The sequence below is a fragment of the Vulpes vulpes genome, chromosome 11, assembly GCF_048418805.1.
Source record: "Vulpes vulpes isolate BD-2025 chromosome 11, VulVul3, whole genome shotgun sequence".
Lineage (NCBI taxonomy): Eukaryota > Metazoa > Chordata > Mammalia > Carnivora > Canidae > Vulpes > Vulpes vulpes.
Window position 1 is genome coordinate 37,188,253 of NC_132790.1, and position 24,301 is coordinate 37,212,553.

Below are 24,301 nucleotides of genomic sequence, written 5' to 3' on the forward strand. Positions count from 1 at the left end.
GCAAAGTCCTATTTACCAGGTAAGGCAACATAGTCACAGGCTCCCGGGATTTGTGCATAAACATCTTTGGAGAAGGGTGGGCATTATTCTGTGTGTTCCATGTAGTCATTAGCCTAGAGAAGGAGAAGGGATAGGAGTGTCAGGTGGGGGGTTCTGGGCAGAGGAATTCCAGGCAGAGCTGTGATGGCATCTCAGTTTCTCCTCATTCCCCTAAGCCTCCATGCTCATTAATATTGATCTACATCCTATTTTTTAGAAACAAGTTTGCCATTATGATGGACACTTTTTGGGGGGGGGGATCACTTTTCTTCCCATGGAAGATGACTTTTCTTCACACAACATGACTCTGATGGGTTTGTCAAAGAAGGCACATGCACTCCAGCTGACCAATCACAGTACTCCAGCTCTTTGGGCACAGCAGTTGGTTGAAGGATGGGTGAGTGACCCAAACAGGGTCAATATTCTTGGTCTAGGAGCCTGGCTTAGAAGGTGAGTTATGGAAGCTTTCTCTATTGTGGTGAGAGTGAGCTCTAGAATTGCTAGAACCATAGGGGCCATCCTTTTCACCACGTAGAGAGATCTCTAAAAATGAGTCCCTCTCAGAGGAGGGGGGAAGGATTAGGAGCAGGAAAGGGGGAGGTGGGGGGAGAGAGATTTCAAGATCAAAGGACATCATCCCAGCATTTTCTTAAATCCAGACAATTTCTGCACTCTTCGATTGCATCAGCTAACAAGTTCTTTTTTTTCTTTCTTTGCTTGAATTAGTTTGATTCAAATTTCTGTTACTTAAAGAGTTCTTACTAATATTATTCCATAGAATGGATACATTAAAATCAAATTAACCAAAATCTCTAATATTTGGCTTTTAGACTGTTTTCAATTTGTACTAGTACTATTTTAATAATACGATAGTAAATACCCTTGTATATTTGTCCCTATGCATACAACTGATTATTTAGAATATGTTCAGGGAGACTCATCAATTTAGTTTACTACAATCTGCTGCAATGCGCAGCTCTGTTTAAAGTGTCTTTCTAGGTTCCCAAGCATCTAATTGACTTTTCCAATAATCTTTTTCTTCATCCTCATCCTACTCAGCATTTTCCCATTCTTTTCACCTAGAAAATTTCCTTTGCCTTGAAAAAGTCTTTCTCCTAGCTTCTCTTGCTTCTCCTAGGATTGAAGTTGGTACCAGTTCTGGAAGTATTGGTAGGACTACTTGGAGAGTACTGTGTTGAGGTAGATTTTTGAAACCATAAGCAGGCTCAGCAGGAAAATATTGGAAACATGTGGTGGGGGGGCGCTGAGGTAGGGAGTGGTGAAGATTGTAGCAAGAGAGTTGAGCATTTGCCATTGCTATAACAATGAGGTTGTTAACCTGGAGGAAAGAGACCAGGGGATTCCCCCTGGGTTGGAGGGGTTTCATGAATCCTCTAGACTTGTATGCAAATGTTTTTGTAATTATGCATTTATTTTTCTAGGAAAAAAGATATCCACAGCTTTTATTAAATTTTTAAAGGGATCTTGAACCCAAAAAAGGATTTAAAGCCAGTTCTGTGGACAACCTCCTAACCTGTGTTTTCTTCAGATGGTTTTATGGAGTCATAGTTTAGAGAAGAGAGTCAAGTAGGCCAGTAATTACCAACCAATCTGACACAATGATGTCATGAACTCAGGAGGTTCCTGAGAGATTCTTCAGGGAGAAGCTCAAGCATTACTTAACACTGCCCTGTGGGCCAGGCCCAAAGACTTTAATTTAACTGAATGGTGAGGGCAGGTGGGCAAGGTAAGAGGAAGTCCAGCTACTCTACTTAATGGACATATCATACTTTACCCTGTTCTCTAACCCCCTTGGTGCTGCTCCACCTCAGCTTCCCCTCAAACTACTCCTACTCACTGGTACCCTGGAAGCAGTGCAGGGCATGACCAGGGCCCTCCCTCCAGCTGTACCCTGAAGCACAGATGTTTGTGACTTCTGGAAATTTGTGTATCTGGGAACCAGTGCTCAGATTAGCTACCACATTTCACTTTCATGATTTCTTCGCTGTCTTTTTTGCCTATTGCAGAACTCTTAAATCATGGTGGCTCTGTTCAGGCTTCTTATCTTAGTGACTATCTGTGTTTTGAATTCCTTGCTTCCCCCCTCACCAAGCTGAATGGGAAATGTTTCCTGTCAACATTTCTTCTGTCCTCTTTGATGACTATAACTTGAACCATTTTGTTATCTTCATGAAATTCATTAAAAAAGGATGAAGACTCTGTGTTCCAAGATCTCTCATGAAGATATTAAATAAACCAAGAGTGACCTTCATTCAGGCTCCATCACAGCCTGTGGAGACCTCCCAGAATCTAGGCTAATAACTTTGTGTTTTTATCTATTCCATGGTTATATTTCCATACTGTGCCTTGACAGACTATATTGGATTCTTTCCAAGAATATAATTTCTTGAGACCAGTTCAATGTTCCTTAAAAACTGTAATCTCTGCCTTCCATCCCCCAGGAATGTATGTCTAACCTATGCTTTCCAAATACCATTCAGTCTTCCACAGAGAGTCTGTGTTTTAGGTGTTTTTTCCCCCACATGATGACATGGAGCATTACTACACACAAAAAAAGAGCCCATGCATCTCACTCTGGCATTCAAGGCCTTCCAACTTGGTGACTTTCCTCCTAATGTTTATCTCTATAGAGACATGAGCTCTAGACTCAGATGACCTACCCTCAAATTCTTGTCTTATACTTCCTAACTGTGTGACTCTGGGCAAGCTGATTAACATCTCTGGATGTCAGTTTCCTCCATTATAGAGTGACCAAAAAAATCAAATTGCATGGAGTTACTGAGGAGATTAAATGAGATAACATATAGAATGCATTTAGCAAAGTGCCTGGCCCATATAAAGGGCTGTGGTAAGGAGAATGGCCCCTCAAAATGTCCACACCCTAATCCGTAGACCCAGAGAAAGAAATAGCATGGATCTAATTTAGATTAAGGGCCTTCAAATGGAGAGATTATCCTGGATTTTGTGGATGGGCCAAATCTAATTACATGAGCCCTTAAAAGCAGAGAGGTTTCTCTCACTAGAGGTGGAAGAGATGCAACAGCAGGTAGAAGTGGGAGCTTGGTGGTGCTGGCAGCTCAGGATGCACACACAAGGGTGGGTTCCAAGGCCAAAATGTGAGTGGTGTTGACAACTAGCTCAGGGTCCCCCACAGTGGAACAGATCCTGGAGGATGTGTAGCAGGCACCCACCAAGGATCCCATTTTCATCACCCTGGTCCAGAATATTCCCCAGGTTCCCCTGGAAAGGCAGAGGACGCTGAGATAGATCCAGCTGGAGCAGCTCTACCACCAGAGCCTGGCCTACATAGCCAGGAATCAGCAGCTGCTACAGGGGCATGACAGGTTGAAGCAGAAGTATGAGCAACTGAAGCAGGATGTTGGTCATGTGAAGTAGGGGGCACTGCCAGGGGCCACGGCTGCCTCCTTGGGCTGACTTGGCTCACCTGCTTGCCTGGGCATGTGCTCCTGGGCTGAGTGTACAACAGGCTTGCTGGAACCTTCAGTCTTTCCCACTGTACCTGACCTGGCACACCTCCGATGTGGCCCCCTGGGTCCCAGAAACAGGTTCCAGGCTCTCTGTTCTATGGCTTAGGCATGGCCTGGTACCTGAAGACTTCAGGGGACAGAGCCTGCATGGGGTGTGGCAGATGGCCCTGCCAGTGGGCACAGGCCCCTCCCTGAGGGTGAGGTCTGGGGCAGTGTGGATGTAGCTAATTCTGGATCCAAGAAGCCCAGATTGGACTCCATGTTTGGTCCCTAGCACCCTGAAGGCCAGTCTATTCATCCTTTCTTCCCTTCCTCTGATGACCCTGCCCACTGCATTATCCCAATAGACTGAGCTGACAAAGCTCACCCTGCAGTCTCTGCCCATTTCTGTGTGAACTGTGGGCCCCGAGAAGTTCCAGAAGAGGATGAGTGTTCTATCCCTCTTCCACCCCAGTGGCTATGGCTATAAAAGGAACAATTGCTCAGCAGGGCCCAGATCTGAGATGGGGCCTCTGTCAGGTGCCACTCCTCAGTGCCCCCAACACCCTGATCTTCTTCCAGGCCTTTGCTGGTTCATGGTTGGGATGCAGGACCAACCTGTTAGCTGTGGGATCTGATTACGCAGGGGCATCACACTTGGGCTCCCATGAAATAATGAGCTGGTCAGTCACCCACCTGAGCCCTCCTTGGGCTGCTTCAGTCCTGGTAAGCTTCACCTGTGGGCAAGTGTAGTGACATGCACCAGGAGAGGATCTTGGAAAGGGCTTTTCACTCTACAAGACAAACCATAAGAAGACCAGAGAAGCAACGACCTACAAGAGGTGCCCCAGAGACCATGTTGCTCATGGGTGTCCCTACTGAATCCCTCAGATAAAATCCCCTCTGCAGCTGGCCACTTGACCAGTGATTCTGTGAGCTGGGGTCCCTGGAAGTTCAGAGAAACATCGAGACCTGCCACAGCAGGACCCTGACACAGGTGATCCTGAGTATTCCAGGAAGTGTTTCTCTTTCTTTGAAGAAGGGGAGCCTGCTTAAGCCTAAGAGACCCCCAAAGCTGGAAACCAGAAACTGGACCACGAGGGCACGGGTGGGTATGTGGGAAATGTGGGAGTGGCTTCAGTCACAGCAATGGATGCCAAGGCTAGTCTGTCTGGGGCCCTCTTGCCCACAGCGCACCCGTCCTCAGCTGCTAACAGCTTGCTGTTGGTGTGAGGTGTCTCCTTGCTTAGCCCTTACTTCCAGGGGCTGCTTGACTCAGGTGCTGTGTACTTTTCAGAGCCCCCTGAGGTCAGACTCCCACTGCCCTCCTTCCATTGCCATGATGGATCCTGGATCCACACTTGAGCTCTGCCTCCAGACACCTGCCCAAGGCATCTCCTCAAGCAAGTCAGTTTGTTTGCTCCTAGTAGAAGCCAGGCTCTGCGTCAGCACATGAAACCAGGATGGAGGTGGGGCAGGACAGAAGGCCCACAAAATCCCCCCTCCTAGCCTCCACCCTGTCCTCACCCACAGAAATGGAGCCACAGGCAGCAGAGTGTGATCTGATAGCTGTGTTTATTAAAGGTGCATGTTAGAAAAAAAGACATAGCAGCAAAAGAAATCGGAGAGACTCAAAACAAGAACAGGACCCACCACTAAGGGTTGAAGAATGCAGTAGGCCACAGATGAAGACCACCACGAAGCTTCTAGGAGCTAACAGTAGCCCTCAGATGACAGACAGAAAGGATACAGGGACTTCACTCCTAACCACAGAGAACTGACTCCAACACCCTGAATGAGCCTGGAAGTGAATTCTTGCCTCCAGGAGGATCATGGGTTTGATTTTACCTAGAGTAGACCGATGTTGAACTTCTGTCCCACATAAATTGTGAAATAATAAATTTGTCTTGTTTTAGCCACTAAATGTGTGATAATTTGTGACAGCAGCATTCGAAAAGTAATATACTGCTCAATAATATTGGCCATTATTTGCTAATGACACCAGCCTAAGAGATTCTCCAACTCACCTGCATTCTTCTTCCAGTCCCTAGAAATTTCCTTCCCTGGATCAGCCACCTTCAAATTCACTTCCACCTTGGTGCCTTTCAAGATCCTTCTATGAGAATCAATCACACTTGAGCTTCTAGAGAATAATAGTTCTTCCAATATTTGGGATAGATAACTTTTTTAAAAAATAGAGAGTGATACAAACTTGCCCAAAGTCCAACAGTCACTTAGAAGAAAAGCTATGATTTAACTTCCAGTGAATTCAGATCTGCTTGATTCTAAATTTGTCATGTCATTCTTGCCATTGTTTTGTGGTATTTTGAATAAATACTACCTTTGCTGCCATCACTGTAGGCCCTTGGAACATCCCTGCAGTGCTTTAGAAAGCTGTTTTAAAGATGAGAAAATTGGGGATGCCTGGGTGGCTCAGCGGTTTAGCACCTGCTTTCTGCCCAGGACATGATCCCGGAATTCCGGGATCGAGTCCCACATCGGGCTCCCTGCATGGAGCCTGCTTTTCCCTCTGCCTGTGTCTCTGCTTCTCTCTCTCTCTCTCTCTGTGTGTGTCTCTCATGAATAAATAAATAAAATCTTTAAAAATAATAATAATAAAATAATAAAAATAAAAATAAATAAATAAATAAAAATGAGAAAATTGAAAGGGCGCTTGGGTAGTTCAGTCGGTTAAGCATCTGACTCTTGGTTTCGGCTCAGGTCATGATCTCAGGGTTGTGAGATGGAGCCTCAAGATGGGCTCTGCACTGGGTGTCAAGTTTGCTTAGGATTCTTTCGCTCCTGCTCCTCCTCTGCCTCTCTTTATCTTTCTCTCTAAGGTAAATAAATAAATTTTTTCTTTAAAAAAAAAAATGAGAAAATTGAAGCCCAGGGAGTTTAAAAGATTCACCCAAGTGCACACCATCCCTGAGAGACACAGTAGGGGCTTGAGCTCAGGATTTCTGACTGCAAAAAAGCTTCAGAGTCCTTTCTGCCATTTCACAGCAAGCTCCAGCCAGTGTTTACGAATTAAATACTGTGCAGTGTTGGCCTTGCTCTTTCTCTTTTCTAAAATTACTGCAAGGCAGTATTTCTAGCGTCTCTGAATCAGATTTCAGTGGGTTTTTTCTGTCTTGTATATAATGTGCCACACCTTCCAATGCTGGGTCAGCTGCAAATTACATTTGTGTCACACTGACTTCTTCCAGACTACACACCCAGATAGAGAATGGAGTAGATTCTGATGCCAGCTTCTGGATTCTGGGCCCCACCTTCTTCTCCCCCAACACAGGCAAATCAGCTCCAAGTCCCCTTAGTTTAGGGTCTTTTGGTCAATTTTTAATTAATGTGATCTTTCATAAGTAAAATATTTTGAAGTTTTTGTTTCAAAATAACACATCAACTATGAAAAAGGAAATTAAACATCACATTTAATCCTACCACCATGAAAACCTAAAGAATGTTACTTGGAAATTGAAATGCTCCTGTAGGTAGCTTATGGATTCTATATTTAATATTGTAAAAATGAATATATTAAATGCATAATAATGTCTTCTTTTGCCTTTTTAGGAACGTAATATTTGAAAAGCAATTTGGTTGATTACACTTTCTTTCATAAAAGAAAAAAAAGAGAAAACTTTTATTGAATTTTGTTTGTCATGTTTTTTTAAGTCTCTAGGTTCACTTTTTAAATTTCTTGTTGTTTCATTAATTTTAGTACTCAATGAATCAAGATTTACATTCGTCCTTGACTGTATATCATGTTTCTGATTCTGACCTCCAGACCTACCTTGGTTTTTCTTTAACACGTTCATGCAAATACCTGCTTCTTTGCCTTTGAGAACATTCCTGAAGCTCTGTGGATTCTGCAAAGTTCCCATTTGCAAAATGCTCCCCAGCCTGCTTTCCATCAAAAGTTACAGTAGCGTTGTCATTACCTTCTACTTTTCTACACTACTGGGCTCTGATTTCCTTGTGAAAGGAAACAATAAGCTGTGCAATGATATTTTCTGGGTTTTTCTTTTTTCTGCTCTTTCTTCATCTATGGTGTTTGATGCAGCATTTTCTGTTTCTGTAATTGTATACAGCAAACATTTTCTCAAAGCCTTCAGCCTCATGCTATGGACTCTCATTTTTCGGCAGTCCCTGTCATTATTTCAGGATGCCTCAACTTAGGTTGCTAGGTTTTTCTCATGTTTCTCCTTTTTATAAAGGGAGGTCACTGTTTTTTCTGTGCTAACTTCACAGATCTGGTCTTGTTTTAATTACCTGAGAAGTGAAACATTTAATAATATTTTATTTGTAGAGGGTGGGCCTAACTGTTCTGTCACAATACAGTCTCTTGAATAGTCTCTTGAATAGACCAATGGGCATTTTAGTGATCTAGCTTGAGTTTTTTATCATTTATTAAAGTATTCCATGATTATGTATTTAACATATTAATTTATTCATCACAAAAAATTTGTAATAACTTAACTGGCTTCGTTTTATAGACAAGGACACTGAGGTACAGAAACCTTAGGGATCTTGCCCAAGGTCCCACAATTAGTAAGTCGCAGTCTGTATCCAGGCAGTCTGGATGTTAGGTCAGGTGTTGGCTTATGGGACATGTCAGTGGCTGTCTGGGAATAAACGTGAATTTTCAAATAAGCGTTTTTTATTTTAAGAATTAATTTGAGCGTATATTGATTTGTTTTCAAAAAGCAATTAGTAAATATTAGCTCTCTGCCTTCATTAGGCTAAATGCCATGGAGGAAAGAATCAGCAAACCACTTAAATATCCCCTGAGGGTATTTAAATCAAGCTGAGGAGACCCAAGATACTGATATGACATAACTAAGTAACAATAGTACTAACATATGAATAGAAAACTATACAGAACAGCTTATCTGTGATATTGGAAATTATAAAATAGGAAAATGATTGTGGGATCCATTTTGTCACAGTAGGACAACAGACTAACACCACAGCATGAGTAAATTAAAGGAGATAAAAGGAAAAATTTTGACACCATTAATGCATTCAATTAACTCAAACAATACTTATTAGACACCTATTATGTGTCAGGCAGTATCCTTGGTACTGATTGTTAAACTATGGAGCACATTATCGAGAGAAATTATAAAATCTTTTTCTCTGGGAGACCTTAAAGTAGGACGATCTATATTTAGTTATGCCCGGAGGCAGAGAGATGAGCTGGGTGATGGTAATTGTACTTAGCAATACCAGGCTGACCTGAAAGAGGAATACTCCCATGGCCCTCTCTCTTGCTGTCCCATTGAGGTTCGCAGGGAAGAGTCAACAGATCATCTCAAGAGCTCACAGAGGTTCAAGGCTAGTACTGTGCATTTTTTACCATTCAATCCAATCCTTCACTCCTCGTTTTCCTCTCAAGCCCTTTCCTAGAGCCCTCCAGAGTTAGATCCGTGATCCACAAACTCCTCCGTGTCTTCATTGCTCTGACTACTCCCTCTTCTCCTGGCCTTGTGGAAACCTATCTTTCCCCTGAGATCACTCTTTTCCTACAGCCTCACAAGGCCCTGTTCTCTCTCACACTAAGTGTATCTTGGGGCTAGGAGGTAGGCTAAGTATCCTCTTTGCCCCTCTTCCACCTATTAAACCATTGCTCCCAGCTTCCTCTCTCTAAAACTGCAGCTCCTTTGAAGCTCCTACCTCCAGATTACACACATGCCTTGCGGTTGTCAAATTTCTACTCCTCCATTCCTCCATTCACCAGGCACTCATCCTCCCTCTTTCATTGAAGGCTTTGCTTTCAGGCTTCAGGTCTTAGTCTCCTACCCTACCTGTCATCTTCCAGATCCCTTCAACATACACATGAATGGACTGCCCAAATCCCTGCCCTCTCTGTTCCTTGCTTTTTTCAACCTTCCCCAATCACAAACATCCACTCCCATGGTCCCACCCTAAACCTTGTTGTTGAGAGCAGCTCCGCCCTGATTTCAAACATCCCACTCCCTGACAACCTCCTTATCAAAACTTCCAGGCTACCTTCCCTGTCCCTTTCCTACTGTCCTTCACCCTCATCCTCATATTCTTCTTACCCAGTTTAAACAGTCCCTCCCTTGCAGTCAACCTCACTGCCTTTGCTCAACTGATTTTCTCTCTCTCTCTTTCTTGCTCTCCCCATTGTACTCATTTAGAAAAACTTCAGTAGTCATTGAACCAAGTTATGTGCCTTTTCTGTGCCTCTATTCAAGCAGCTGAATATTCTCAGGAAAAAAAGCATAAAACTCAGCCAACTGGTTTCTCTTTAATTTCATGCCCACAAACCTCAAATGAGCACTGCCTGAAAAATTTACTATGTTTCTCTAGCAAATTCATTTCCCACTTGCCAAGCCAATGAGCTCACACCTTTCTTTTTCTCCTTGAATTCCCCCTACCCATTCTTATTATTTTCCTTCTTAATTGAAGATCCTGATGTGGAGGCCGAGAAAAATCAAGGCCATTCCACCTCAAGTTTAGCATTAACACAAGTACAGCCATCTTAGGCCCCTGTGAATAAGAGCTGAACTCTATAGGAAAAACTGCAGAATTCCACATCAGAAAGACAATAGAGCTCAGAATTGCCCTAGGCAGAGAATCCCATATCAGAAAGACAACAAGTAGAAAGTCCCATATTAGAATGAGAACAGAGCTCAATGGCCTTAAAAGCCCCATATCAAAATGTAAACAGAACTTGAGAAATTCCTCCACCCCTTCTGAAAATCCCCTAGATCAGCCTATAAAAAACCCAGCTGTAACCCACTTCAGAGTCCAAGTCCCTGCTCCGCTGTGTCGGGTATACTTGGACCCAAGCTCGAGCTTGCTAATAAAACCTCGTGCGCTTGCATCGATGTCAGCTCCTTGGTGGTTTCTCGGATTCGCAGTCTTGGGCACAACACTGACTTGTACTTCACCGAAAAAACACATGCTAGTAGAGAAGAACGGCCTGAAATTACTTCTAAGAAAATGTCTTCCTGCCTCCTCTCTTATTAAAACAGAACTGTCATTTTTATATCAATGCTCCATCCCCTTATTTGCACCCTCCACCTCATCTTTTGTAAATATCCCTGGTATTCCCTAGATTAGCAGTTCTCCAATTGTGATCTGCAAATCTCTGCAGGTCCCTGAGACTCTCAAACCTGTTCTTCTCAACTTTCCCCACCCTCTCTCTCATCCATGTTCAGTTAACATTAAGTGCCAATGAAATCCTGGGAGTCGTCTTGACTCTTCCTTCCCCTCAGCACCTTCAAATCCAGCACTAACGCTTGTTCTACTGCTATCCTAATCAACACCTGAATTTTTCTCCCCACCTCTATCTCAACCACTGTCTTCTTTCCCCAAACTTGCATGAAGGTCACCTAACGTGGTTCCTTGCTTCTGCTCATATCTCTCAAATCCATTCTCCATACAACAGCCAGTCAGCTCTTATAACCCCATATCAGTCCGTATCATTCCCCCCAAAGAGTTGTTTAGAAGCTGCCCACTGCTTATAGAAACAACCCCATAAGGAGCAGCAAACACTGTCTCCTGCTTCCCTCTCTCCCATCTCCCATCTTCCATTCAGAGCAGCCGCTCTCTGCTGTGGAGCGCTCCAAGCCCCTTCTCCTCCTGGCTTTGGCACCTGTTCACTCTGCCTGGAATACCTGTTCACCAGCTCCTCAGATAATCGGCACATTCTCATTCCTTGAGTCCCTGACTCAAATATCTTCCTCAGAGAGACCTTCTCTGACAACCCTGTCTTAAATGGCCTCCTTGGATTACTTTCTATCATATTCCTGATTATTTTCTTCATGACATCTATTATAACCCACAATTATTTATCATCTGCCTCCTCAGCTAGACTGTGAACTCCATCTTATTTTTCTTAGTTATCCCTGGATTTCCTGCACCCAGAACAACGCTTGGCCCGAAATCAGGTACTTGATCAACATCTATTAAATAAAGAGGGTGAATGAATAAGTTTTTTAATATTTGTGTGCTGGTCCCTTGGCTATGTTCTTTGAATGAATTACCTCATTTAATCACTGGAACAATCTCATGATGTATGATTACTATTATCTTCATTTGACCAAAGAGGAAATGGCAGTTGAGAAGAGGTACTGCTCAGTCACAGAACTCATACTGACAGTCTTTGACAGCTCAGTCTGCCATAACCAAACACCATATATGGGGTGGCTTAAACAATGAAATTAATTTTCTCACGGTTCTGAAGGCTGTAAGCCCAAGATCAAAGTTCCAGCTAATTCGGTTTCTGGTGAGCCCTCTCTTCCTGGCTTGCAAATAACCACCTTCTGACTATGTCTTCAAATGACTTTTCCTCAGCACATGCACGTGGAGAAAGAGAGAGCTTTTTAGTGTCTCCTAAAGACACTAATCCTATTAGATCAAGACCCCACCCTTATGACCTCATTTAACCTCAGATATTTCCTTAGAGACTCTAACTCCACATATAGCCACACCAGGGCTTCAACATATGAAGGGGGGGGGGGCGGGGGGGATGACACACTTTCAGGCCCTAATACTGAAAGAACCAGGATTCAAATCCAGACCTGTCCAATTAAAAAACTCTTCTTTGTATAATTTTGCCATTTGTTGTATGTGGGCCCCTGGCTCTGCCTATCCTGAACCTTTACTCATCAGGCTTCATATATTGCCAGGAGTTGCTTGTCTGGCTCTCTCATGGTACACACCTTCCTTGGAGTTAGGTGGCAAGGATGTCAAGCCTGGGTTTTCTCTGGAGCCAATAGCTTGACCATTCTGGATGTGCCTCCATTTTTCCATCAATGGAAAATGAACAGTAACAGAGGATACTTCTGTGAATTTCCTTCAAGTGGTAAGGAGGAGAAGAAAGCTGTCCTTATGTAAGTCCACTGAATATTTTGGAGCAAACACCGCATGATTCCAATCTCTTGTTGTTATGAATATTTCCCTGAGTAACATTAACAGCTGCATGGATAGGGTGCGAGAAAGCTGCCTCCACCCCAGCATGGTGAGACAGCCTGTGGGAACGGCACTTATATGACTGTGACTGATATTTTTCCCTTCTTCCTCCTCTTGAATCATCAAACTTTTGTTTTGTTTGAATTAAGCATTTTTCTGTTTGGCTCATTTGCTTACAGGCTGGGAGGAATTGCTCCAAGGGAATCATTCCAGTAGGTGGCCTGATCCCACTGAGATGGGTGTCACCCTGTCTGGAAGTTCTCAGACATGTAATTAATCCACTCATGATCAGTGGACATCTGATGATATACTGAAGAACAACAATAATAATTACAACAATAACAGTCATGACTGCTACACTTATACAGCACTAACTGTATACCAGCCACTGTCATGAGCACTACATGGATAGCAGTCCACTTACTCTCCATAGTAACCACACCTAGAAGTAAATGATACCACTAGGTAGGTACTATAGTAATCATTCCCACAGTTACTAAGCAAATGAGCTGGGATGTGAACTGAAGAACCCTGGGTCTAGAGCCCGTGCTCTAAACCATAATGCAAGTCTCCTCTTGACATCTGTTTTCCTTCCTGCCTGTCCTGTAGTCCCAAGTGCTGGTAGATGGGGCCATCCCCAAGGGCAGGGAAAGGAAGTGCAGTCCTCCATGGCTGGGAGTAAAGTCAGGGCATGCTGTTCTAGGATTAAAAGCAGAAGCTGTAAGTCTTTGTGATCTTCATTCACCCCCTACAAGGGTTAAATGGTTGGTGGTTCTCCAGGGCTCCCAGATCACCCTATGTTTTCCCTTCCTTAGCACTAACAGCCTTCATCGGGATAATTAACTCGTTATCTCCTCCTGGAGGCAGTGAGTTCCAGCAAGGCAGGGATGATATCTAGGTCAAGTAGGGTCCCTCAACAGCAGGAGTGCCAGGACCTAGTCCATCGGCCCCAAAACAATCACTTAGGGAATAGGCATTCTTGAATGAGTAGATGTAAAAGGCTAGGAAACACAATTCATTAGCACTGGTATAATGGTCTTTGAATATTTGTGATTTCTGTATCATTTATTTCCTTCTAGCAAAGACCCTCAAAGTTTAATCATTTGAGGAGTTTAGTTCTCAGGCCCCAAACCCTTGAGATTCTGATTCATTTGGTTTGGGTGATTTTTGTTGTTTTGTTTTTTTAATATTTTATTTATTTATTCATGACACACACACACACACACAGAGAGAGAGAGAGAGAGAGAGAGAGGTAGAGACACAGGCAGAGAAAGAAGCAGGCTCCATGCAGGGAGCCCGACGTGAGACTGGATCCCGGGTCTCCAGGATCAGGGCCTGGGCTGAAGGCGGTGTTAAACTCTGAGCCACCCGGGCTGCCTGTGGGTGGTTTTTTAAAGCATTTTACTGGAATGTAATGGGCAAAAAGAAAATTATATATATTGTAAGCATATAGCCTGTTGAATTTTCACAATCTGAATATACTTTTGCACCCAGCAACTAAGTCAAGAAACAGAATGTCATTAGAAGAGTTTTGAGGATGCCTGGGTGGCTCAGTGGTTGAATATCTGCCTTCAGCTCAGGGTATGATCCTGGATTCCCCAGGATCAAGTCCTGCATCAGGCTCTCTGTGGGGAGCCTGCTTCTTCCTCTGCCTATGTCTCTGCCTCTCCCTGTGTCTCTCATGAAGAAATAAATAAACAATTTTTAAAAAAATAAAAAAAGAGTTTTGAGAGTCTCAAACAAACAATTCCAATCATTTTCATGAAGGTCCCTTGAGTGTTGAGAAACTCTGTAAGAGTGATTAGCAGTAAAATGTTTTAAAACTCTGTGTGAGCTCCTGTCTACCTCTTTTTTCTTTTAAGATTTTATTTATTTATTTGAGAGACAGAGACAGAAAGAGACAGCAGAGGGAGAGAGAGCACATGAGCTGGGGGGAGTGGCAGAGGGAAAGGAAGGAGTAGGCTCTCCACTGAGTGGGGAGCCGAACATGGGGCTTGATTCCAGCACCCTGGGATCATGACCAGAACCGAAGGCAGATGCTTAGCTGACTGAGCCATCCAGGTGTCCCTCTTGTCTACCTCTCTGAGGGCATCAAGGACAAGAGAACTGAGAAGGGACTCCCAGGGACTCAGGGGGAGGCATTGGGCTTAGAGTGGGGGTCTAAAGGGTCAACTGAGTCACCAACTGGCCTGTAAGAGAAGCAGAGCTCATAAACTTCTAATAATATCTGAAAAGGGTTCCTGAACACTCAGTGAGAGAAAAATCCAGGGATGCCAGGTGAAGGCCTCCAGGTTATTAAACTGCTAAAGCAAACAAGCTTTCAAGGCAAAGGCACAGGGGCCTCATGGACCTTCATCATTGAGCCATCAGTTTCCAAAGGGATGTGTGTTCCTCCTACAGTCCCATCTGAACCAGACTGGAAAGAGGCCTTCAGAAATTATTTCCCAATCTTAATCCTCTCCCCGTTCTCCCTGTCTCACTCTTCCTCTCCCTCCTCCACCCCACACACATGCACACACACCCAAGACTTGCTTTGGAATGTTCTTTCCCATGCTCCAATTAAGGTCTTTCAGTATAGGTCAAACTCATTTTGATTCTTGAAATACCTCTGTCTTTTTCCTCCTATTTTTCCCTTCAAAATTTTTTGATTCCCGATGTTTAGATCTAACGACAAAACTAGAAGTTGTGAACCTGACCATCCACCAAAGTAAAAATATTGAGTGTTGGGAAAGAAAAGGCATGATCCTGCTTAGCCCTTCATGGCCCATCTGCAGACTTGCAGAGGTCTGAAGTCAGCCTAAGCAATCCAGGCGGCATCAGAAGGTTTCCTCTTACATTTCCTGTCCTCCAGAGTCTCACCTTTTTAACAAGTAGGAATTTAGACTGGGGAGGAAGGGGCTATCATTTTGGCATTCAACCTCAAATAGTTTCTCTGGTTTTCTACTGTGCAATCATTAACAATTTTTCCAACGTTAAGATGATTGAAAAGTTGTATATTCAACAGAGGGTTGGACCTTTGCTTCTGTTTACTGACTATGGCTCCTGAATTCCTTTTCCCAGAACTTGTTTTCTGTGGGAAAAGAGTTTGAGACATTTCAGAATAAGACTGGAAAGGAGTTACCCAGGCCTCAGATTCAGATGATTCAGATGAGTAAGCTTTCTGAATAATTCCTTGTCTCTCAGCAAATCAGGAGCCAAAACTAGTCGCCATCCTGTGATCCTATGAAAGCTAGACTACAGGCCATTCCCAAAAAGTCACACTGAGTGCACTTTTCCCAACCTACCATCCATTCACCCAACCACTCAGCCATTCACTCATTTATTTATTTTACAGATTGTCACTGAGTTTTTGTACAGTGTGTCAGGCATTATGTCAGGTACAGGTGGCCAAATGCAAGCTCTTTTTCTTGTCCCTTCTTTTAATTCTGGATGGAGGCCATTTAAATAAAAGAAGGGAATACAGATCACTAAAATCATCTTTTTCCCCCTCCAGCCCCTTCTAGTCTTCCCAGTCCCCAGTTGGAAACCTGCAAAATTGAGTAAAAGTGATTCTTTGCCAGCCAGGGTCTTCTCTTAGCATTGTTGTTAACAGCTGTGCTTCTTTCAGGAAGATCCTTAGCAGCCTAATGAGAGCCAAGAGGCTCCTGGGCTTTGCAAATCAAACTGACATATTGCTGCAAGCCCTCAGCCCCACAGGGCTTGTTGGTGGTTACAGGAAGGCTGGGCTCTGGCCAGACCAGTGTACCAGTCTGCTTTGCCGAATCAAAAATCAAGTGTTCCACCAGGATTGTCTTTTCTCATTTTCAAACTTTTGATCTTGTGCTAAATTACATGTTATAGTAATTTGTATCAGCAAGGTCATGATTATTCTGGAAAGGTGAAAGAGCAGCTTTGCCTTATGTTTAAAAATATGCAGTGTTTGTGTGTTTCTTTTGTTTTGTTTTGTTTTTTGTTTGTTTTTCACTAATAACTTGATTTGAGCTGCATTTGTGCCTTTAACAACTTTTCAAATTGACCTTTTCAACATTATAAAAAGACCCCAAATTTGTAAGTTTCATAATGGGATTCCTCACTTTTTCATAATGTAGTTCAGGTGTACATACCTGACTTTCGAGGAAATTCGTTATGTGAAAATAGATGTACACTCCTCAAAGCGGGGGGCGGGAGAGGGGAAGATTCACTTTACAGATTGATGGATTCACTTCACAGAATGAGCCTTTTCTCTACCAAAGGTATGTCCATGGAGGTTTCTGAATGAGGTATGCTTTCCTATTGTGCTTAAACACTTTGTAAAATTTTAATTGAAAAACATCATTTAGACATCACCTGTACTGTGTAAAGTGAAAACTACTCAGTTCAGGCAGATGGCCCTATGTTATTTTTACAGCTGTTACCCCGTTTCAAATGGAATACAAATGACTTGTCAACATCTGGCTGGCATTCAGTGCTCTGCCTAGATGGTTTTGAAGCAACACTTATACTTACTTCAAGACTTAGGTCAATGATTTGTCCTCTGCCCAGCCCTCTCAGACAATTCTCCCCTCTTTCCCAGACTTGAAATCCCTCTGGCACTTATGTTGTGTTTCTACTGCCCAGTTTGAGTACTGCCCTAGAAATAGCCTTGGTTTTATTCATTTTATGAGCTCAGCTATGTGCCAGATTCTTGAGCAACTTGCCTGCAAAAATTATTACAGTTGACAAAATGGGATGAGGAGCCATCAGTGTTCTGAATCCATATCTTTTTGTTAGCAAGAATTCATCAGAATGAGACCTGATTTTGGTCACAGGGCAATGTTTTACAGTGGCCTACAGTTAGGCTGTCTTCATGAACATGAATAATAAATTATTAAAATACTAGTAGAAAAGAAAAGACCAGATATGGGTCTAAGCCAATCTGCAACAATCTCTTAGAGCAGAGGGATTGCTTTAGGAATGTGCAACAGGAAGTGGGTCCAGGATGTTGATTGGAACTTGTAGGGAAGACAAACTTTCTCTTTCACCACATTTAATTGTCAGGAAATGTAAATTAGTAGCTTCTGGGGGTTGCCATAAAGTGAAATCAGCACAGAAGAGAAACTGAGTGGTAGGGAAGCCAAAGTCCTGATGATGTCATTGGAGCCCTAGGTATACCTATTTTCTGTACTTTTCAGTGAAGTGAATGAGTAAATTCACTTCTCTGTGTAGGCAAGTTTGTGTGGACTTTTCATCATTTGTAAATGAAAGACTCTTGACTCTCCCCTTCCCAACTGGTGGACTGGTCTTCATATCAGCTACAAAGAACTATGATTTCTTTATCCAAAATATCTCATATTTATCGGCTGATCCCCACCTCAATGCTCATAATCTAGTTCACGTTCTCATGACCTCTCACTTGAAAATGCAGTCTCTTAGTTTGTCCCTCAGGCTCCACTTTCTCTCCTTCTATCTTCCCAGAAGTTGCCCAATTAATCCTCAATAAGCACAGTTATAATGAAGACACTCACTCCACTGCCAAAAAACTTTTGCTGACTCTCCACTGCCTACTGAATTTAACAAAATAAAACAAAAACCTAGTCTTACCCCCCTGTGTGTCTCCTTTACTGCTCACATGGAACACTTCACCTCTGATACTTCCGACCACCAATCATGGGGGTAGGTGTTTCCCCACACCAAGCAGTTTTCCATGACATCAGCTGGGTGTCCTACGATTTAATTAAATTCTGACACTCTCTACCTGGAAATAGTGTCAAATCCCACAGGTTAAAGGCTTCGTCCTACAAAATTGCCACCCCCATTTTGATGCTGATTGCAAGTAGTAGGTCCCCAAGATTTCCTTGACCTTCTTCTCAAGTTTGTTTAATTTCCTAGAGTGGCTCACAGAACACAGGGAAACATTTACCGTGACAAAAGTATTAATGGATATAATAAAGGATGCAGATGAACAGCCATACATAGGGCAAGGTCTGGGAGGGTCCTGAGTGCAGTAACTTCTGTACACGTGGAGTTAGGGTGTGCTCCAGATATATGAATATGTTCACCAATCTGAAAGCTCTCTGAACCTCATACTTTTGAGGGTTTATGGAGGCTTCATCATGCAGGCATGACCAATCATTCACTCAGTTTCGAGACTTCTCCTTTCTCATGAGAAATAGGGGGCTACACATGCCAAACTTCTAATCATGCCTTGGTCTTTCTGGCCACCAGCCCTCACCCAGGAACAATCCTGGAGCCCACTCAGAGTCCCCTCATTAGAACAAAAGACACAGGCAGCCCAGGTGGCTCAGTGGTTTAGCGCCACCTTCAGCCCAGGGCTGAAGGTGATCCTGGAGACCCTGGATTGAGTCCCACATCGGGCTCCCCGCATGGAGCCTGCTTCTCCCTCTGCCTGTGTCTCTTCTCTCTCTCTCATTAATAAATAAATAAATAAATAAACAAACAAACAAACAAACAAAATCTTAAAAAAAAAAAGAACAAAAGACACTCCTATCACTCAGGAAATTATAAGGGTTTCAAGAGCCTTGTGTTAGGAACTGAAGTCCAAGACCAAATAGAACAAAAGATGCTCCTAGTGTTCTGATTACTTAGGAAATTGCAAGTTTTTGAGGAATTTTATTTCAGGAACTGGGGCAGAAGCCAATATATATATATATATATATATATATATATATATATATATATATTCTATTATCTTACACCTACTGAATAAAGGTCAGATTTCTCAGCCTGACATTTCTAACCCCTCTATAATCTGTCTGCAATATCTACCTTTCCAACTTTTATTTCTACTGTAGTTCTATGCTACTGATACTCAAGGATTATGCATTCTGATTGAATATTAAAGTCCTCAGAGCAAGTCTGAGGTAGAGCCAAGGTGAACTTGCTATTCCCATGTCCAAAGCTCCCTACTCCCTCATCAAATGGCACCTTGTCCTAAGCCTTCCCTACCCCACAGCTGGGAGCCACATCAATCCCCTTATCTCTTACAGCCCCTTATCTCTTCACTCCTTAGGACTTTACCTCTCACTTCCTCTTATCTTCCTACATTTTATCACAGCTACTGGGGATTTATTCTATCTTGTCTTCTCTCTAGAAGTTTTCCATCCTAGATAGCTACCTCTTTCAGACAGGGTCTGCTTGGGCTTCATATTGTGTGCACCCTGTACAGTAATGTTTCACATATGTTTATTGAATTGGTATACATAAATGAATGAGGTTGTTTATTTTATTTTTTTAAAGATTTTAGTTATTTATTTATGAGAAACACACACACACAGAGGCAGAGACACAGGCAGAGGGAGAAGCAGGCGCCATGCAGAGAGCCCGATGTGGGACTCAACCCGAGCACTCCAGGATCACGCCCTGAGCCGAAGGCAGGTGCTCAACCGCTGAGCCACCCAGGCATCCCAAAAGAGGTTGTTTAATAGATTCTTAGGAAACTTGCTTTTTAGTGGATAAAAAAATAACTTATAAATAACCTATCCATATATAACCATATCCCATTGGAGTACATGAGGGTGCTTAAAATATGGTTTTCTTAAGTACTGAATTTCACATTTTTGCATTATTAATTTTCTGGCACAAAAGTAAAATTTAGGTGAATCTTTGGCAAAGCCTTAACAATTCTAAATTATCATCTGGATAATGATCAAGCCCCACATATGAGTGTGATTGAAAAAGTATCTTATGGCCAACAGTTCTCATTGAACCAAGTTAATAGACACAATAATATGCATCTAAGTTGTGTGTTATAGTTTGCAAAATGTTTCTATGGATATTACTCCATTCTTATTTCACAACGTGTGAGATTAGTAGGATAAGAATCATCAGCCATGTTTACCAACAAGGAAAAAGTGAGGTCTAGGAGAGGCTAAGCAACTAGCAATTTCCATAACTAAGTAGATGATAGAACTGGGACTAAAACCCAAGATCTCTCACCACCACCCCATTCAGTGATCTTGCAATTATTCCTTGTAGCTCACCTCAGGCTAACTAAGGCAACTCATTCCCTTGAGAGTGGTGGATTTAATGAAGGTCTTATGACCATTGATTCTGACCATTTCCATATGTGGAGAGGCCTAAGGAGGGGCATAAATTTCTTCCTCCCAAAAGGGAGACATAGGAAGAGAAGCCCCCCCATTTTGTTCTCCTGAATGTAATTATATATGGTGTCTGCTTGTTTTTTCTCCCTCCATCTTGCCACAAGCCTTAGAGACAATGCAGAAGAGCATAGAGGCAAGAGAAGCAGAGTGCCACTCACCTCGAGCCACACCCTATGCTTGAACTTCTTGATATGTGAGATACTCAATTTCCTTATTTTTTAAGCCAGTGTGAGTCAAGGTTTTCCATTACTTGTATCTAAAATCATCCCAGCACAAACAATATTAATTTAATATAATTTAATATTAATTTAACTTTCTGATATATAGATTTGAGGTAGAGTGTCCTGGGTTTGAATTCCCTTTCCAACACTTCAAACTAGAAATGTTACTTAACCATCTATAACTTAAGGGTTATTTGGTTAGATGCAATAAGTAGTGGGATGTGTCTGGTACATGGTAGATAATACATAGTGACTATTGTTAAGGTGAACTCTAACCATATCAATGTCATAAGCTCAGTGCAGAGCCTGACATGAGATTTGATCTCACAACCCTGAGATCATGACCTGAGCTGAAATCAAGAGTCAGAGGCTTAATGACTGAGTCACCTAGGTGCCCCCCTCCCAAATATATACACGTATATTTTTTTCTTTTCTTTCTTTCTTTCTTTCTTTCTTTCTTTCTTTCTTTCTTTTTTCTTTCTTTCTAGAGAGAGAGAGAGAGAGTGGGGAGGGGCAAAGGCAAGAGAGAAGAGAATCTCAAGGAGGCTTCATGCTCAATGTGGGGCTCGATTTCATGACCCCAAGATCATGATCTGAGCCGATATCAAGAGTCTGGTGCTTAATTGACTGAGCCACACAGGCACCCCCCCCAAAAAAATTTTTAATCCATAATTTTCACAAAACAACTTTATTGGTTCACTCATCCTTTTTCCTCTAGTCAGGCGGGCATTAGAGCAGTACAAAGGTTGATTCCTATCAAGCTTAGATCAAGAAAACCCAACCTCTGAGTGAACCTCATTTTCCCAAAGCTTTGAGATCATTGGGCAGGGGATGAAAGGGTTGGTAATAAAATCACTATTGGAGCTAAAGTTGGGGGGCTGCTACCAAGGTTGGAATTTGCCTTGAAGTCAGCAATCAACTCTTCAAAGAGTAGTCTAATAAATCAAAAACTTGTCATTTATTTGTTTTTAATTTTCCTGCAGAAAGGTTTTAAGGATTTAATAGTTTAATTTTATTGCACTGTAACCAAAAGAGAGAGAGGGAGATACATTGCTATCTCTTGTCCTGAAAGGGAAGGTACCTAGACTAACCTCACTTTACCAATATGCTATTTATACAATGGTGAAGTCATCGTAGTTTAGGACTGGGCTGGGCCTTCCTGGGTCTTCCCAGATTAGAGCCGAGTGCCTTTTTCGTTTCAACATTAAAACAAAAAATACCATGGCATCTTGGAATGACTGGTGTCACATGGCTAAGAAGCATATTGGCAGCATAATCCCCAAACCACTCTGTTACCTAAGATCCTTCTGTTTGATGGAGTGGACTCACCACTTATCTGGAGAGTATGCCCTTCCTCTGACTATACACAGTTGTCCGATGAGGGCCTCTGCCAGCCTTGAGTAAAGAGACACCACATCTTTGTACCCCGGGAAAAGCCAGAGGACCCAAGCTCAGGTCTACTAGGAGAGTGTGAAGTTCAGGAGTGTAGTGACTTCAGAGCCACTTATTAATAGTGTTGGTTCATGTCTTGATTTTTCAGGTATAGGGGCAATAATGTGAACAACCAATTACAGATGCCACAGGATCTAGGGGCTCAGTGTTCTTCTCACTAATTTTAGTCTGCCGGAAACCCGGATAAAAAGTCACCCCTCCTTGAAGGAAGTCCCTACCTGCAGCTGCTGGTGTCAGTACAGGAATCTCCTCCCAGCATGACCTTCATTGCTCTCCAGAGCCCGGCACCCTCCAAACTTGCACTTCCTCCAAGAGCACAAGCTGCAGCAGAGGGTAGCTCTGTGGCCACGAGCTCCGAAAACCCCTTGACGACAACCCCTTGACTTCGTGAGGGTAAGTTCCCCACCCCACCCCCCAGGCTCCTATGAAAGGGCTTTCTCTTGCATCAGCTTCCCTGGTTCAGGCAGAGAGCTAGCCCGGCAGGGCACTCTGCAGGCTTTGAAGTGAAAAGAACAAGGGTGATTATTCTTGCGGTTTCCCTCATCTGTGTACCAAGGGCAGCGGGAGCCAGGTGATCCTGTGTTTGAAATAAAACAGGTTACTGATCTGAAAGAACAGGAAGCAAATTGCTCTGTAGACACAAACCCTCCTGCTTTACCCTCTGGCTGGCCATCCTGAATTTGCTTTCAAAACATGAGAAATAGAGGCCATTCCCAGGCATGGCTGTGGGGTGCTGGTCCTGGTGAGCTGGCTTGATTTTTTAGTAACTCCCTTTTCCACCGAGGGGAAGGAAAACCAGAAGCCTGAGGTTGTACCTAAGAAGTGCCAGGCCATTTGCTGAAAACGAAATAAGTTTCAGATTTAGCTCTTTGGCTTTTTGGTTGCCTGTATTCAAGGTCAGATTGACTGACGGACGATGTCAGTAAAAGCAGCCAAACTAGCTTTCCTCTTGTCTCCATTCAAAAGGGCTCCCCATCACCCATAAAATATTTTCTATGTGGGGTCTTGCTACAATAAGTGGGGTTTTGTTCCAGATGTGAAAGGGCTACCGAGTAACCAACACAAGATCTCTTCCTCAATTAGCTTTTATAGTAGTAGCTATCCATAAAGTTGAGTAAATAATAATAGTAATAATAATAATAATAATGCTAAGTAACTAACCTGACTAGAGAACTAGGCACCATACAGCAGGTTACAATTTTGATACATTTCCTAATTTAATCCTCTCTATGATCCTCTGAGAAAAGGATTGTCACTACCCTATTTTGCAAATGAGGAAACAGAGGCTTTCCCAGTGTGTTGGCTATTTTCTGCCCACTCCCCAACCTCTCCAACCCCCCACCCCCACCCCGACCCTGGCAATTCCCCTGTCTCTGCCTTGCTCTGTATCCACAAGGCTGAGCTTTGCCCATGATACTACCACCCAGCTCTGTTATGAGCTGAGCTTGGCAGGCTCCAGAGATCAGAGAGTAGGAGGAGAAGAGGTCGGGTGTTTATGTTCACTCCATCCCTCCTCCATGACGGTTTCCTTGCAATGGCTGAGGCCACTATGCAGCTCTGGCCATAGGTTCCCTCTGAGGAGGTCACCTCTTGGGGCTACAGCATTTCCTTCCATCTCCCACCTTAACAGTGGTGATGACTTCTCCCTGTTGCCAGATTTTGGGTGCCCTCTGTCCTTGTGTCTTCCTCAACCCTGTTCTCACCTCTACACGTAGCTACTTCCTGAAGTCTCTTCCTTTGAATCAATCAAGGGCAAATTGTGTTCCCATCAAGACTGCCAACTGACACATCCAGTAAAAGAAGTGCCGACCAGAGGTTCAAACCCAAAATATTCAGTGGTTGGGAAGAGGAAAGGTAAACTGATCATAAAAGAAATAAAATTAAAAGAGCTGTAAGAAAGTTGTAGGAAGTGGTATGGAAAAATCAAAGACCAACAAAAATACTTCGTAGAGGATGAGCCATTGTGCTAGACTTTTAATATATGAGTGGAATTGAGACAAGCAGTTATGAAGAAAAGAGTTGCAAATGCAAACAAAAGCACTGATACAGAAAAGCACAAACCACATTTTGGGAACAAAAG

General features: G+C 43.0%; 1 protein-coding gene and 1 long non-coding RNA gene across 2 annotated transcripts in view; one reads left to right on the forward strand and one right to left on the reverse strand.

Annotated features, from left to right (window-relative positions):
- On the reverse strand, positions 1-22,644 carry LOC112932309 (uncharacterized). The gene is made up of 3 exons (XR_003237450.2): positions 22,440-22,644; positions 4,224-4,321; positions 1-113 (listed from the first exon to the last, which is right to left on the reverse strand). It is a non-coding gene; the product is annotated as an uncharacterized lncRNA (long non-coding RNA).
- Positions 22,485-24,301, forward strand: part of PRSS23 (serine protease 23) — a 20,473-nt gene continuing 18,656 nt past the window's right edge. Inside the window, exon 1 of the mRNA XM_026015229.2 lies at positions 22,485-22,614. The gene's annotated coding sequence lies outside the window, so the exon portion shown is untranslated. The remainder of the gene's footprint in view (positions 22,615-24,301) is intronic.